Below are 16,310 nucleotides of genomic sequence, written 5' to 3'. Positions count from 1 at the left end.
GACTTGAAGACATCCAAGTTGTAGTCCGGTGGGAAGCAGGCAGACGAAACAGAGTTCCACAGGCGTGCAGTTCTAAGAAAGAAGCTTTGTTCATGGAATCCACGTTTTGATTTAGGCACAGATATAAAGTAGGGGAAATTTTTCACAGTGGATTCAGCTAGACGGGTGTTTAAACGGGTGATTCAATTATAGTCGTCGCTAAGCCATCATATTACGGTAGCCACGGTTAATTACCCTCCACAGAATGATTAAATATGTGTATTGCCTCAATTTATTTAAAAATAAAAGTACTCATTTATCTTTTTCCATGTTACTTTCCTACCAGATCTAGATTTATATGTGTCAGCACTTTTATCTTCAACTTTGTCGGTATCATCTGTCTTAATAAGTTTATCATTAGTAGTACTGTCATTTGTCTGTACCTTCTCAGTCGGTCTAATTTTATTAGTACTAGTTGGTTCTATGTACGGCTTTAATCTATCTATTGATACGTGTGTATGAGTACCGTTGTTCATATTGATCTGATAATGCTTATCTGATCGAGTCAAAACTTTATAAGGATCTGAGTACGGTGCTTCTAATGTTTTCCTAACTCGATCAACTCTGAGCCATACTTTTTCACAGGAAGATAAACCTTTCAGTATAAATGTTTTGGGACTATCATGGTGTAAAGTCGAACAGAATTAAGGAAGAAAGCGACCACGTGTCTGCGCGTGTTGTCTTACCTGCTGGGAGGATCACAGGGAGGGCAGAAATTAAAAATGGCGACTGTGGTTTTTGTAAGATTATTGATGACGTCACCCCTCACGTGACTGTTTTTCTGGCCGCCGATTGGCTGATGACGAACGCTTGGACAATACAAGGAGTATGTTCAGAAGATCGAGAACAGTGTGTATCAACTGCATCAGTGTGATTAGAAGTTCGACGTGTGTGTTAATCAACTGCCGTAGTTGTGAAACGAATTCAGGCTTTAGAAGTTCGACGTGTGTGTTAATCGACTGCCATAGTTTCGAAACGAATTCAAGCTATTTCGGCGAAATGGGGGGAAAATTGACCTCAAATTAATACCAGAGTTTGATGGATCGACCCCTGTACTTGACTGGGTGGAAAAGGTGGAATTACATTGCCTTTTTTCTGGCGTAAAAAAAACTTCGAACATGTTATTCCTCTGCGTTTGTCCGGCGGCGCCTTTGCTGTGTATCAACAGTTCAGCCATGAGGGCAAATAGGACTACGAGAAAATAAAGGCGGCGCTGTTCAAGGCGTTTGCGATTGACCCCACCACTGCTTGGGAGTAACTTGAGGCAAGGACCTTACGTCCAGGCGAAACGGTCGACGTGTACTTGGCAGAGCTGACGAAGTTGACAGTGTTGTTTGGTGGACTGCCTGAGCGGGCCTTAGCATGCAAATTCCTAGCAGGACTCCCGAAAGGAGCAAAGCAACTACTACGAGCTAGCTCAAGTTCAGATTCGTTGCCCCTTAATGACCTAGTAGATCGGGCCAGGACTGTAATGAAGAATTACTCCGAGATGAAGGAACCAGTAATTGCTGCTGCTCAGTCCACACCGAATGATAAGAAACCGTATCAGGGACCCGGTCCACGTGGTGGAATCATATGCTACAGATGCAATGGACAGGGCCACATTGCAAGGAACTGCCGGAAACAACCAACGGCTGTTCGCTGCTACCGGTGTAAGGAAACTGGCCATATAGATCAAGAGTGTCCGGAAAACGGACAAGGTGTCAGCGTCGACCTCTTCCCCATGCAGAAATTAAATGAGACGCTGCCAGTCATCCCGATATATATCGACGAAACACTATGCTCAGCACTCCTCGATTCCGGGTGCTCCCGCACTATCATATGTGCAGATATCTGCCATACTTGGAGAAAGAAGAACGTCAGAGTGACTACCATCAGTGGAGAGACGCGCACATGTTGCGGGGTGGGCAATGTAAACATTCGGACGAAAAATGGAAGCTCCGCTAACCTAGAGTCACTGATAGTGCTCGAAACGCCCCTGAGTTTTGACCTGCTCCTAGGATATGATGTCATCAGAGCCCTTGGTGGTGTCCATATAACGGCGACGGGGGCGGTACATTTTCAGGAGAAAGCCCCAGTGTGTGCTGCGCTAGGGATCGACCAACCAGACTTCAGCGTCAAATTTGACGAGCAAAAGAGGGCTTGGACTGCCTCATGGAAGTGGTCGGAAAACCGGGAACCAGCCAAACTGCAGAATGGAATAACTGAATACCATGTGCCCGACCACATGAGGCCCGCGTACGAAAAAGAACTTCGCAAATGGATCGAGGATGGCTGGCTGATTCCCTACCCCTACAAGAAACTTGGACCTCCTAAGGGTCTGATCCCATTAATGGCGGTTTCTCAGCACAACAAACTCAAAGTCAGGCCGGTAATGGACTACTGAGAACTGAACTCGTATGTTGATGCGTTCACAGCTGATGCTGACATGTGCGCTAGCAAACTACGAGAGTGGCGCCAGCTGGGTTCTAATGTGTCCCTGTTGGATCTGAGACGAGCATATCTGCAGGTCCGGGTTAGCGAGACAATGTGGCCGTTTCAGACGGTAGTGTTTGCCGGTAGGAGGTATTGCCTCACAAGACTGGGCTTTGGGCTAATGTTGCGCCCCAAATAATGAAGACGATCGCCAATGCTGTATTGTCACAGGATAAGACCGTAAAAGAGGGGATATCAGCATACCTTGACGACATATACGTGAATGAAGATATTGTGCCGTCATCACGTGTGAGGGCCAAGCTAGCCGAACTTGGACTGATGTGTAAGGATCCAGAACGCTTGTAGGATGGCGCTCCTGTCTTGGGGTTGAGCATTCAACAGGAGCGAGGGACCTTGAAGTGGGGGCGTGGAACTGCAGTTCCTGAAGTGCCCCATGTCCTCACGAGGCGGGCTATATTTTCCCTGTGTGGAAAACTGGTGGGCCACTTACCAGTATGCGGATGGACTCGGGCCGCGACAGCCATCATGAAGAGAAGGGCGAGTGCAGTTACCAAAGGCTGGGATGACGAAACGGCGGACAATCTGTTGCTGCGCATGGTGAAGGAGACCATCACAAGAGTCAAGCAGGCGGATCCCGCTAAAGGAGATTGGTGCGTCCAGGGAGACAGGCTAAATGTGTGGGTGGATGCGAGCTCCCTCGCGATTGGGGCGCTATTGGAGATGAACGGGTCTGTGATTGAGGACGCCTGCTGGTTGCGACCAATGGATGATGCTGCTCACATCAACCTGGCAGAGTTGGATGCTGTAATAAAAGGAATAAACTTGGCACTCCAGTGGAAAGTCAAAGAATTATGCATACGCAAAGATTCGCTGTGCGTACACCACTGGATAGTTGACACACTAACAGGCAAAACGAGAGTGCGCACCAAGGCGGCTACCGAAATGCTAATCAGACGAAGGTTGGAGACAATAAAGAATTTGGTGGAAGAGTACGACCTATCGGTGAATGCGGTGCTTGTCACTTCAACCTGCAATCTTGCTGATAGACTTACTCGTGTGCCCCAGAGATGGTTCGACGCAATGAAGAAAGAAGTCGAACCAGGGTCTTTATGTGCTGCCTCTGTTGAGGAGACGGATAAAATCAAGAAGGTACACCATGACAGTGGACACGCCGGAGTGATACGGACATATTATTTCGTACACTTAACCAACCCGTCAGTGTCCAAAAGCAAAGTAGAAGCAGTGGTCAAGGAATGCCAAATATGCCAGTCAATCGACCCTGCCCCTACCAAATGGCAGAAAGGTCTGCTGGAAGTCGACAAGAATTGGAGCCGACTAGGCATGGACATAACCCATTATGGTGGTCAGCACTTCCTCACACTGATCGATTGCGGACCAACGAGGTTTGCGATCTGGCGATTATTAACAAGACAGGACTCGGCTAGTGCCATCCGTCAATTAGAGTCCATATTTTACGAGCGGGGGCCACCTGAAGAGATTTTCACTGACAACGACACAGCCTTTTGTAGCGGAGAATTCAGGCGTTTCGTAGACGAGTAGAGGATCCGGCTTAGACACATGTGTGCGTTTGTACCGAGTGGCAACGGTATAGCGGAGCGGTGCCACAGAAGTGTGAAGAGGATAGCAGTAAGGAAGCAATGTACGATTGCAGAGGCAGTATATAGGTACAATACAACACCAAAGGATGACGCGACTGCTGAAAGTGCACCTGCTAATGCGATACATTGCTATCGAGTGCGTGTTAAGGGCATTGACGCTTGCCTGCCTAATCAGAAGAGGACGCAAGGACGGTACAAGTTAGGGGACACCGTCTGGGTAAGGCCTCCCAATAACCGATGTACGACCAGTTTCAGAAGAGGACGGATCACCGCCATAATTAGTGAGCAGACTGTGCTGGTTGATGGTATTCCACGGCATGTGAGGGATGTCCGGCCCGCCCTTGATACAAACAAAATGGCGAACGGCGAAAGTGATGAATCATCCAATGATGAAATGTGGACCCGACCTATGCCCCATTGCCGTGATGAAATGGCTGAGAACCTCAGCACAGATGGCGATAGTTCTAGCGCCACTTCTGAGAGCCCCAATGACGATGGAGCCCAGCTTGATGGAAGGACCGCTGGCAACGTAAATGGCGACAGGTCTGTTACCCCTTCTGAGAGCTCGGATGAAGATGGAGCGCAGCCGGATAGAAGGACTGTGGACACTGACCCAAGTAGCCCTGATGAAGATGAAGAAGTCCAGCTAATCCCCCTCCGTAGGAGTGCTCGTAACAAACGACCCCGGCCGCAATGCCGCATGTGTGATCTTGAGACCAGGGAAATGTAAAGTCGAACAGAATGAAGGAAGAAAGCGACCACGTGTCTGCGCGTTTTGTCTTACCTGCTGGGAGGATCACAGGGAGGGCAGAAATTAAAAATGGCGACTGTGGTTTTTGTAAGATTATTGAGCGATGACGTCACCCCTCACGTGACTGTTTTTCTGGCCGCCGATTGGCTGATGACGAACGCTTGGACAATACAAGGAGTATGTTCAAAAGATCGAGGACAGTGTGTATCAACTGCATCAGTGTGATTAGAAGTTCGACGTGTGTGTTAATCAACTGCCGTAGTTGTGAAACGAATTCAGGCTTTAGAAGTTCGACGTGTGTGTTAATCAACTGCCATAGTTTCGAAACGAATTCACATGGATATATCCTTTTCGTTGTTGAGCACATCAATTTGGGACATCCATTAACACAAATTACGTATGTACTGGTTATTAACTGGAGTTTCTCCTACTCTCTGCTTGTGTATCAACTGCTGAGGAATCAATATCGGAGCTCCAGTAACAGACGTAAAAGGAGAAAAGCCTGATTCATTAGGAGTGCTACCCAGCAGAATCACCGGTATCGCTTTCATCCATTATTCTTTTCGAGCTATTATTGCCGCTTTTAGGGTACGGGTGCTCTTTCGATCATCCCGTTACTTTGAGGGTGATACGAAGTTGTCCTCAATCGGTAAAAACCTACTACCTGGGCTAATTCCTTGAACAATTCGCTCTCAAAGTGACTACCTCTGTCAGTTACAACATGCAGTGAGACTCCAAATCGAGATATCCATGCTTTGATAAACGCTTCTGCTACCGACTGTGCAGTTATCTCAGTCATAGGCTGTACTTCAATCCAGCGAGTTGCACGATCGATACAAGAAAGCAAATATTTGTAAGGGCTCAGGTAAGCGTCAGACTCATTGCACGTTAAGGGCAGGGGCCCAACGATATCGATATGTACCGTCTGGAAACGTGCAGATGGTAACTCAAATTCTTGGACTGCAGACTTTGTGTGTCTGTGAACTTTTGATTGTTGACACACTACACATTCTGCGCAGAATCGTTTAATCGTTTTATCTAAACTAGGCCAAATGTATCTGGACTTGACCAGTTTTATAGATGCTCCCGTACCAGGATGCGCAATGTAAACTGTTGAAAATAGCTTCACGAAGCTCTTTTGGGATAAATGGTCTGGGGTACTTAGTTGAAGTATCGCTGTGGAGAAAGAAGTGGCTTACCGTGAAAGCGGCTGCGGGTTTGTTCCTGCGGAGCACAAATTAAAGAATCAAGATGGCGCGCGCATGCGTTTATGTGGAGAAAAGTCTCGTGGAATCTCGGGGAATCTCGGGCAATCTCGGAGAATCTCGTACCCTGATTCCATAAATAACGAGGAAAGGAAAGCGGGAGGACAGACGATTTTCAGTCACTAAAGCGAACGGACGTGTGTAAAAGAAGAGGTAGAAGAAAAGAGTGTGGTGAACGAAACAAACAACGACTCGGTTGAAAGTAGAGTTGTAACGAACACAAGCTATTTCGGCATGACGTCAGGATTTGACCCCAAGCTAATTCCCCTGTTTAATGGCAGTAGCACTGATCACTCAGTGCAGGAATGGATGGAACAAGCAGAATTAATATGTCAGCTCAGTGAGGTGAAGCGTATGGAATGCGTGGTCCCAATGCGCCTCACTGGGGGAGCATATACAGTATGCCAGCAGTTGGCTGATGAGAAGAAAACAGCTTTTGCCTGCATCAAGCGCGCCCTTTTTACAGCATTTGCGTTAGATCCAGTTACTGCATGGAAGGAATTCATGGCCCGAAAATTACATCCCGGAGAAACGGTGGATGTGTATTTGGCTGAACTAAAAAAGCTATCGGTCCTTTTTGGAGGAATATCACACAAAGGCTCGGTGTGCGCCTTTGTTGCAGGATTACCTAAGAGTGTGGAAGATCTGCTCCGTGCCTCATCCCAAGTGGACGAGATGGACATATCGGAAGTATTTACGCGGGCACGAGCAATACTAAAGAAAAGCCCTAACACTATAGACCAAGCGGCAGCTGTACAACCATCACAGGTTGGATTGCAGGACTTGGGCGCAGCTACAACCTACTATAAGGTTGGAGGACCCAACCATTTGGCCCGTTATTGTCTTTCGTCACGTCAACCAACTTGGAAACTTGACGGGTCACAGTGCTACAAGTGCAAAAAACGCGGACACCTGGCCCGCACCTGTCCGGGAAACGGACAAGGGGAAGAAGCTACAGCGCCAGTTTTCTCCCCATATCGTCATTGAGCAGGGCGCTACCCACTGTAAGCATACGCATTAATGGAAGCGAGCGCCTCGCGCTTGTGGACACTGGGTGCACCCAGACTCTCGTAAGCAAGATATGCTGTGCCACTTGGAAAGCAGAGAGAATTCCGGTACTAACTGTAGGCAGAGGTTCACTAGCCTCTTGTGGGATGAGCATTATCCGCGCAAGCATCAACGACGGGCCTGCAGTAGCCGTGCGAGCCCTGGTTGTGAGGGAGAGCTTCTCGGGTACGACCTACTCCTGGGTATGGACTTGATTACACAACTGGGTGAAATTACTGTGGACAGAACCGGCAAGGTACAGTTCTCCCGATGTGAGAAACATGTTTGTGCTGCCATAACTCTCGACGAGCCTAACTTTCATGCAGAGTATGATAGAAACACCAATGCATGGACGGCGTCTTGGAAGTGGTCAAACGATCAGCCACCAATATCCTTGCGGAACCGGTTATCGGAATATCCCCCACCTATGTGGCTAAAGGAACAGTATGAAGAAGAACTGCAAACGTGAATCGACAACGGCTGGCTTCTTCCATACCCAGAGGATGAGCTTGGCCCCCTGCGAGGGCTGATTCCCATTGATGGCCGTCGTACAAGAGACCAAACAAAAGGTTCGCCCCGTCCTAGACTACCGTGATCTCAATGAGCATGCCGACCCATATACGGCAAGAGCTGATGTGTGTGCACTCAAATTAAGGGAGTGGCGACAGCAGGGATCGAACATGGCAACTCTGGACCTACGCAAGGCCTATCTGCAAATACGCATTGAGAGGAAATTGTGGCCATTTCAGACTGTGGAAATTGGAGGAACCCGATATTGTCTAACCAGACTAGGGTTCGGTCTAAATGTGGCACCAGGCATTATGACAGCAATCATGCATGCTATCCGACAGCAAGATGAGGCAGTGCAACAGGCAACATCCTTATACATCGATGATATATTCGTCAATGAGAGCCTCATGTCAGCGCAATCGGTTAGAATGAACTTTGAGAGCTTTGGACTGACATGTAAGGAACCAGAGCTTCTGTTCGATGGAGCAATAGCAAGGAGGGACTTTGCTGGAGAAGAGGAAGTCACGTCCCCAAGGTCCCATCAAACATCACTCGACGAACAGTGTTTTCGCTTTGTGGAAAGATGGTAGGCCATTTCCCTGTGTGCAGTTGGCTCAGGGTGGCCGTAGCGGCCATAAAAAGATGTGCAACAGCAGTGTCGTCGGGATGGGACGATCCAGTATACGATGTCACCCTAAGGAGCATGCTGACAGAGACTGTGTCTAGGGTGACCAGTGATGACCCGTTCAGGGAAAGTGGTGCGTCAGCGGGAATGAGTTCACGATCTGGGTGGATGCTAGTTCACTGGCCCTTGGAGTTGCCCTTGCAGTTAATGATTCCATTTATTGAAGATGCCTGTTGGCTTCGGCCAGAGAAGGATTCGGGGCACATAAACCTGGCCGAACTTGATGCCACATTGAAGGGCGTTAACTTGGCGCTTCAATGGCAAGCCAAGGTTCTACATATCATGACTGACTCGGCATGCATTCATCGGTGGATAACCGATGCATTAAGTGGAAGAGCACGGCTGACAACACGAGCATCGATTGAGATGTTAATTCGAAGACGGCTTGCCACCTTGGTCGACACCATCACAGAGTACGACCTGACCGTGGATGTAGTGTTGATCAGGTCTGCGCTCAACAGAGCAGATGCTCTGACAAGAGTCTCTCAACGATGGCTTCTTGCTGATGCTCGGAGAGATTCTGATAATCTGCAAAACACATGTGCAGCAGTTGTGTGTAATGTGGATGCAGCGCGCATCATGGACATTCATCGACAGTGTGGACATTCTGGCATCAAGCGGACACTGTACTTTGTCAAGATGATTGATCCAGGAGTAGGAAAAAAAGATATTCGAAGAATGGTGGAAAGTTGCGAGGCCTGCCAATCCATCGACCCAGCTCCAGCACGATGGAAGAAAGGGGAGTTGGGAGTGAGTGGTAAGTGGCAGAGAGTGGGCATGGACATCACACACTACGGTGCCAACCACTTCCTTACCCTCATCGATTGTGGGCCTACACGTTTCGCAGTCTGGAGACTTCTCGGGCGCCAGGACTCTTGCAACATTATTCGCCAGCTGTCATCCATGTTCTGTGAAAGAGGTGCGCCCGATGAAGTGCTGATGGACAACGACCCAGCCTTTTGCAGCCATCAGATGAGGCAGTTCTGTGGAGAAATGCGTGACTTACCTGGATAGACCACGTGCGGGTCGGTCACCGAAAATAAATAAAAAGAAAGAAAAGAAACGGTCAAGACTCTTATTTATAGAGTAGTGATCACGTGAGTTAGAAGAATATGCAAATAGAGGTGAACGATTTTGCGATATAAAAAGCCTGTGTTGTTAAGAGGAGGAGGAGACTGTTGGCAGAAGTCAGTGCTGTCAGACGTGCTTTAGAGTTTTGTTATTATATGCTGTGTTCGATTGTTAGGAGAGAGAAAAGAGAAGAGGAGGAACCAAGAAGACATTCTGCAGATACTTGACTTTGTGTTGGTTTTAAGCTATTTCGGCGCTTGGCGTGCGGTTACTAACAATGGACAGATTCGACATTCGCTTAATACCCGAGTTCGACGGATCTACCACTGGACCGGCTGTCGTTGAATGGATTGAAAAGGCAGAGAAAATCTGTAAACTGTGCAAAATTAAAGAACCAGCCACAGTTATCCCTTTGAGGCTAACCGGAGGGGCCTATGCAGTCTACCAACAACTCGGGGATGAACCAGACTGGGATGAAATCAAGCAGAGCCTGTATACAGCGTTTGGTACAGATCCATTTGTTGCGTGGCAACAGTTCACGAGCCGGACACTTCAACCCAAGGAAACAGTCGACGTGTACCTAGCCGACCTGCGAAAATTATCTGTACCGTTTGGTGGGGTCAACGATAAAATATTAAGCTGTACTTTTTTGGTAGGCCTACCCGAGGAGGTCAGTAAACTGTTGCGGGCATCATCAAGAATCGATGAATTGTCAACTGATGAGTTATTGGCCCGAGCTCGAAACATCTGTAAGGAACAGGAACCAATTGCAGCAGCAGCTCGTTTTCGACATGGAGGCAATGTGGACTCTCTTCCAGATAGTAATAAGCATGCCACCCCAGTGTGCTATAAATGTGGGGAGGCCAATCATTTTGCTAAAGAGTGCCGGAGTGATAGGAGAGGTGTATATCCACAATCAAAGAGACCAGTGCAATGCTATCGCTGCAATAAGTTTGGGCACATATCTCGCAACTGTTCGGGAAACGAAGTTGGGGGCAAGGTACTATCGCTACCCTTGCCCCCTGCCAACCAATAAACACAGGATTGCCTGTCATTAGCGTTAAACTTGATGATGTGCAGTGTTCAGCACTTATAGACACGGGGTGTTCCCGGTCTATAGTTAGTGCCCATTGCTGTCCGGTGTGGCGGAGGAACCCAGTTGGCGTTATGACCATTAATGGCTTATCACGGGTATGTTGTGGTGAAGGGACAGTCACAATCTGCACTGAGAAGGGTGACACAGCTAAAGTTGACGTTCTGGTGATGCAGGAGAAACCCCTTGGCTACGACATGTTGCTTGGAATTGATGCAATACAAGCACTAGGAGGCGTTACAATCACAGCAGCTAGAGGTATCAGGCTTGGAGAAGGGAAAGACGTCTGTGCAGCCATGTCGATTGAAGAAAAGGACTTCTGTGCTACATTTGATGACAACGAAAGGGTGTGGACTGCAAAGTGGAAATGGGCCATGGGCCAGGAACCAGATCGGCTGTGCAACACGATTCCAGAGTATGCAGTTTCTACCAAGAATAGGGCCGCATATGAAGAAGAACTTCAGATGTGGATTGACAACGGTTGGTTAATACCATACCCACAGGAACGTCTGGGACCACCCAAGGGATTAATTCCGCTCATGGCTGTTGAACAACCTACCAAAGAAAAAATTCGTCCCGTAATGGATTACCGAGAGTTGAATCGGCATGTTGATGCGTTTACCGGAAACGCAGATGTGTGCGCTGCTAAACTGAGAGAGTGGCGTCAAAAAGGGAGCAATGTAGCACTTCTGGATCTAAAGAGGGCCTACCTGCAGATACGTGTCCATGAGTCATTATGGCCGTTTCAGACAGTACTACTCAAGGGAAAACTATATTGTTTGACACGTTTGGGTTTTGGCCTAAACGTAGCACCCTTGATTATGACAACCATTATTAAAACTGTTTTGATGCAGGATGAGACCACAGCAAAAGCTGCTTCAGCCTACATAGATGACATCTATGTTAATGAGGACATAATGTCTGCGGATGCAGTTCGAATAAAACTGAAAGCGTTTGGGTTAATAAGCAAAGACCCTAAGCGCCTAAAGGATGGAGTGCCCGTGCTAGGCCTCGAGGTCTGGGAGGAGGGCAATACGTTGCGATGGAAACGAGGGAGCCCACTTCCAAAGTTACCCAATGTATTAACAAGACGTACTGTGTTTTCTATCTGTGGTAAATTGGTAGGACATCTACCTGTCTGTGGATGGCTCCGATCGGCAACAGGAGTGGTGAAAAGACGAGTGACTACAGTAACAAAAGGATGGGACGATGTTGCGGATGATGATTCTCTCCAACAAATGATGGCTGAAATGTTGTCCAGAGTGCATAGGAATGACCCTGCCCGGGGTGAGTGGCAAGTGTCTGGAAACGAACTAAATGCATGGGTTGACGCAAGTTCGTTGGCTACAGGTGTCGTGTTGGAGCAACTAGGTGTTGTTGTGGAAGATGCATGCTGGCTTCGTCCGAAAAATGATGCCCAACATATAAATTTGGCAGAACTTGATGCCACGTTAAAAGGTCTTAATCTCGCATTGCAATGGCAGACTAATGTTGTGCATCTCCACACTGACTCATTGTGTGTTTACCATTGGTTAACCGACACCTTGACTGGAAAGGCTCGAGTTAAGACTAGAGCTGCAAGTGAAATGCTAGTACGAAGGAGACTAGCAATAATTAAGCGTCTAGTTGACGAATACAGCTTGCAGGTAGACATTACGTTAGTCTCGTCGATGCAGAATTTGGCTGATAGCTTGACTCGAGTACCAAAGAGGTGGATCGATGCAATGAGGCAGGGATCCGATCTTCAACAACAAACATGCGCGACTGTAACGGATCAATTAACACCTGACCAGATCCGTATGATACACCAGCAGATTGGACATCCTGGAATTCAGAGGACTGCATATTTTGTCCGAAGAGTATGCCCTGCAACTACAAAAGCATCAGTGAAAGCAGCCATACGTTCGTGTGAAGAGTGTCAGAGAATTGATCCGGCACCATCCCAATGGCAAAAAGGGAAGCTCGAGGTGGAGGGCAACTGGCAGCGAGTAGGGATGGACAGAACACATTATGGGGGCAAACATTTTTTGACCATGACGGATTGTGGCCCGACGCGTTTCACAATATGGCGCCTGTTGACACGACAGGATGCAGCCAGCATTATACAACAGTTGAGAGCCGTCTTTTTTGAACGTGGTGCCCCGATTGAAATTCTGACTGATAATGCCGCCACATTTCGATGTCAAGAATTTCAGATATTCGTGCACGAATGGGGGATTAAAATGCATTATCGGTGTGCATATTATCCCGAGGGTAATGGTATAGCAGAACGGTGTCACCGCACCATCAAAAGAATTGCAGCCAGGACGCAGTGCTCTATTCCAGAAGCTGTGTACTGGTATAATATAACACCCAAGGACAATGCAACACCAGCAACTGCACCAGCCAATGGGATTTACCAATATGAACAGCGTGTGAAAGGAGTTGATGCCATACCATCAGTGGTGAGTGTTGTCAATACACCATATCAGGTGGGAGACCTTGTTTGGATAAAACCCCCAAATGCTGGGTGCACTACGAAATTTTTCCGGGGAAAAATAGATGAAATCATAAGTCCTCAGACCATGTTGATTGGTGGCATACCACGTCACGTAAAAGATATCCGCCCTTGTTATACCTCTTCTGATTCTGAGGACGATGAGGAGGATCACACACCGTTCAGAGATGATCCTGATCACTTACTGCCCCTTCAGGTGAGCATAGAAACACCACCAACAGAACCAGATGAGGGAATGATGGGACATACTGATGACAATAGTGAGGAGAGCGATGGACACAAGGAAGTAATGCCTCATCGAAATACTCGACAGAGACGAATACTGCCCACCCCCCGTGATTGCGAAACCCAGCGAGAAGGGATGATGGAGCATACCGAGGAGATGACGCCTCCGATTCTTCGGAGAAGTACCCGACAAAGACGGATACTGCCCCCCTGCCCTGATTGTGAGACACCGCCTATGGAACCACGAGACGGGATAATGGAACAGACTGGTAGTAATGATGGTGGTAATGAAGAAAACAGCAATGAGGAAGTGCTTCTTCGAAGGAGTACCCGCCAACGACGATTGCCCGCATGTCCTATTTGTGATCATGAGATCAGGGGGGAGTGTGGAGAAATGCGTGACTTACCTGGATAGACCACGTGCGGGTCGGTCACCGAAAATAAATAAAAAGAAAGAAAAGAAACGGTCAAGACTCTTATTTATAGAGTAGTGATCACGTGAGTTAGAAGAATATGCAAATAGAGGTGAACGATTTTGCGATATAAAAAGCCTGTGTTGTTAAGAGGAGGAGGAGACTGTTGGCAGAAGTCAGTGCTGTCAGACGTGCTTTAGAGTTTTGTTATTATATGCTGTGTTCGATTGTTAGGAGAGAGAAAAGAGAAGAGGAGGAACCAAGAAGACATTCTGCAGATACTTGACTTTGTGTTGGTTTTCGAAGAATGGTGGAAAGTTGCGAGGCCTGCCAATCCATCGACCCAGCTCCAGCACGATGGAAGAAAGGGGAGTTGGGAGTGAGTGGTAAGTGGCAGAGAGTGGGCATGGACATCACACACTACGGTGCCAACCACTTCCTTACCCTCATCGATTGTGGGCCTACACGTTTCGCAGTCTGGAGACTTCTCGGGCGCCAGGACTCTTGCAACATTATTCGCCAGCTGTCATCCATGTTCTGTGAAAGAGGTGCGCCCGATGAAGTGCTGATGGACAACGACCCAGCCTTTTGCAGCCATCAGATGAGGCAGTTCTTACAAGAATAGGGTGTACGGGTTCGGCTTAGATGCGCTTATGTGCCTTCTGGCAATGGTATAGCCGAGAGAAGCCATCGCAGCATCAAAACAATTGCATTCAGGAAGCAATGCACCATCGCAGATGCTGTGTACTGGTATAATCGCATGCCAAAGGATGGCGTCTCTCTAGGAACGGCGCCTGCAAACGAAATCTATCAGTACCGTGTCCGAGAAAAAGGAATCCACCCGATACAACTGTGGCCACTGAGATAGAACGGAATTGCTATGCCAAAGGGGATGCTGTCTGGGTGAAGCCGCCAGGAAATCGATGTACTGACAAGTATAAACGGGGCACAGTGACCGATGTGGTGAATCAGCAGTGTGTCCTGGTTGATGGCTTACCCCGTCACGTTAGGGACCTACGGCCGGCGACACATGTACCACCTCCAGTGGATGATGAGAGTGACTCTGACTCTGAGACGAGTGGGCCATCGCTTTGGTTTGCACCATCCCTATCAAGCAGTGACTCTGATATAAGTAGCCTCCACGGAGAGGAAGCCTTCCCCGACCATCAAGCGGTGGATGAGAGCGCACGCGAAGACGAGAGCAGCACTGTCCCCTTCGCAGAAGCACCCGACGGCGGCGATCGCCACCCCCTGGCGTCTCTATTATCATGAGATCAGGGGGGAGTGTGGAGGAAGAAGTGGCTTACCGTTAAAGCGGCTGCGTGTTTGTTCCTGCAGAGCACAAATTGAGAATCAAGATGGCGCCCGCATGCGTTTATGTGGAAAAAAGTCTCGTGAAATCTCGGAGAATCTCGGAGAATCTCGTACCCTGATTCCATAAATAACGAGGAAAGGAAAGCGGGAGGACAGACGATTTTTAGTCACTAAAGCGAACGGACGTGTGTAAAAGAAGAGGTAGAAGAAAAGAGTGTGGTGAACGAAACAAACAACGACTCAGTTGAAAGTAGAGTTGTAACGAACACAATCGCATAGGACTGAGAAGACTTCGCTTGACACACAATATTCTTTCAAATTAGTGTATGATTTTATTTCGTCATCACCTTTTTGTGCCTGGGCTATTTCAGCCAAGTCGACTGCATCTATCTGCACAGCTAATGCAGGCCAAGAATACAGTCTGCAACTATATTCTCAGCTCCTTTAATGTACTCCACGTTAGCAATATATTCGGCAAGCACTGATTTGTTGCTGTTGTCGATCTCACTTAGCTGGTATCTGACTATAAAAGGCTCCGCATAATGGTTTATGATCAGTGAATAATGTCACGTGACGACCTTCTATAAGGTGGCGAAAATGTATCACTGAAAAATAAGCTGCTAGTAGCTCTCTATCAAACGTGGAATACTTGGCTTGGGTTTGAGAAAATTTATTGGAAAAGAAACCTATAGGTACTGGTTTCTTATCTATCAACTGGTGGAATGCAGCACCAGCGGCGTATTGACTAGCATCTGTAACTAAGTGGTATTCTGTAGCTGAAGACTGTGGATGAGCTAACGCCGTAATTTCCGATAATTTGCTTATTATTGTTTCGAATGCGTTAGTTTCTTCCTCATTTAGCTCGGTCTTTGCTTCAGGATCCAACCTCATCCGTTCGGATAGTGGTAAAATTATGGATGCATAATTAGGGACTAATTTACGGTAAAAACCTGTCATCCCCAGAAATCTACGTAAGCTTTTTGAGTCCTTAGGTAGCAGAAAATTTTCAAACTCTTTGATTTTCTTTAAAGTAGGCAACAAGCCTTCTTTACTTGCGTGAAAACCTAAGAAATCTAACTCTGGTACTCCAAATACACACTTATCTAAGGGAATCTTTAAATTGTTATCACTAAGGATCCTAAATACTCTATTTAAAATCTTCCTTGTGCTGTTGCTCACATTCGCTAAAAACTAGTATGTCGTCTAAATATATAAATATGCAATTTAATTTTCAAAATATTTTATCCATAAAATGCTGAAATGTAGCCGCAGCATTCTTTAAATCAAATGGCATGTAATTAAACTCAAACAAACCAAAAGATGTCACTACTGCTGTCAGTTAAAT

This window comes from Euprymna scolopes, chromosome 3, assembly GCF_053919585.1.
Source record: "Euprymna scolopes isolate OS-2025 chromosome 3, ASM5391958v1, whole genome shotgun sequence".
Lineage (NCBI taxonomy): Eukaryota > Metazoa > Mollusca > Cephalopoda > Sepiida > Sepiolidae > Euprymna > Euprymna scolopes.
This window is presented reverse-complemented; position numbering follows the sequence as displayed.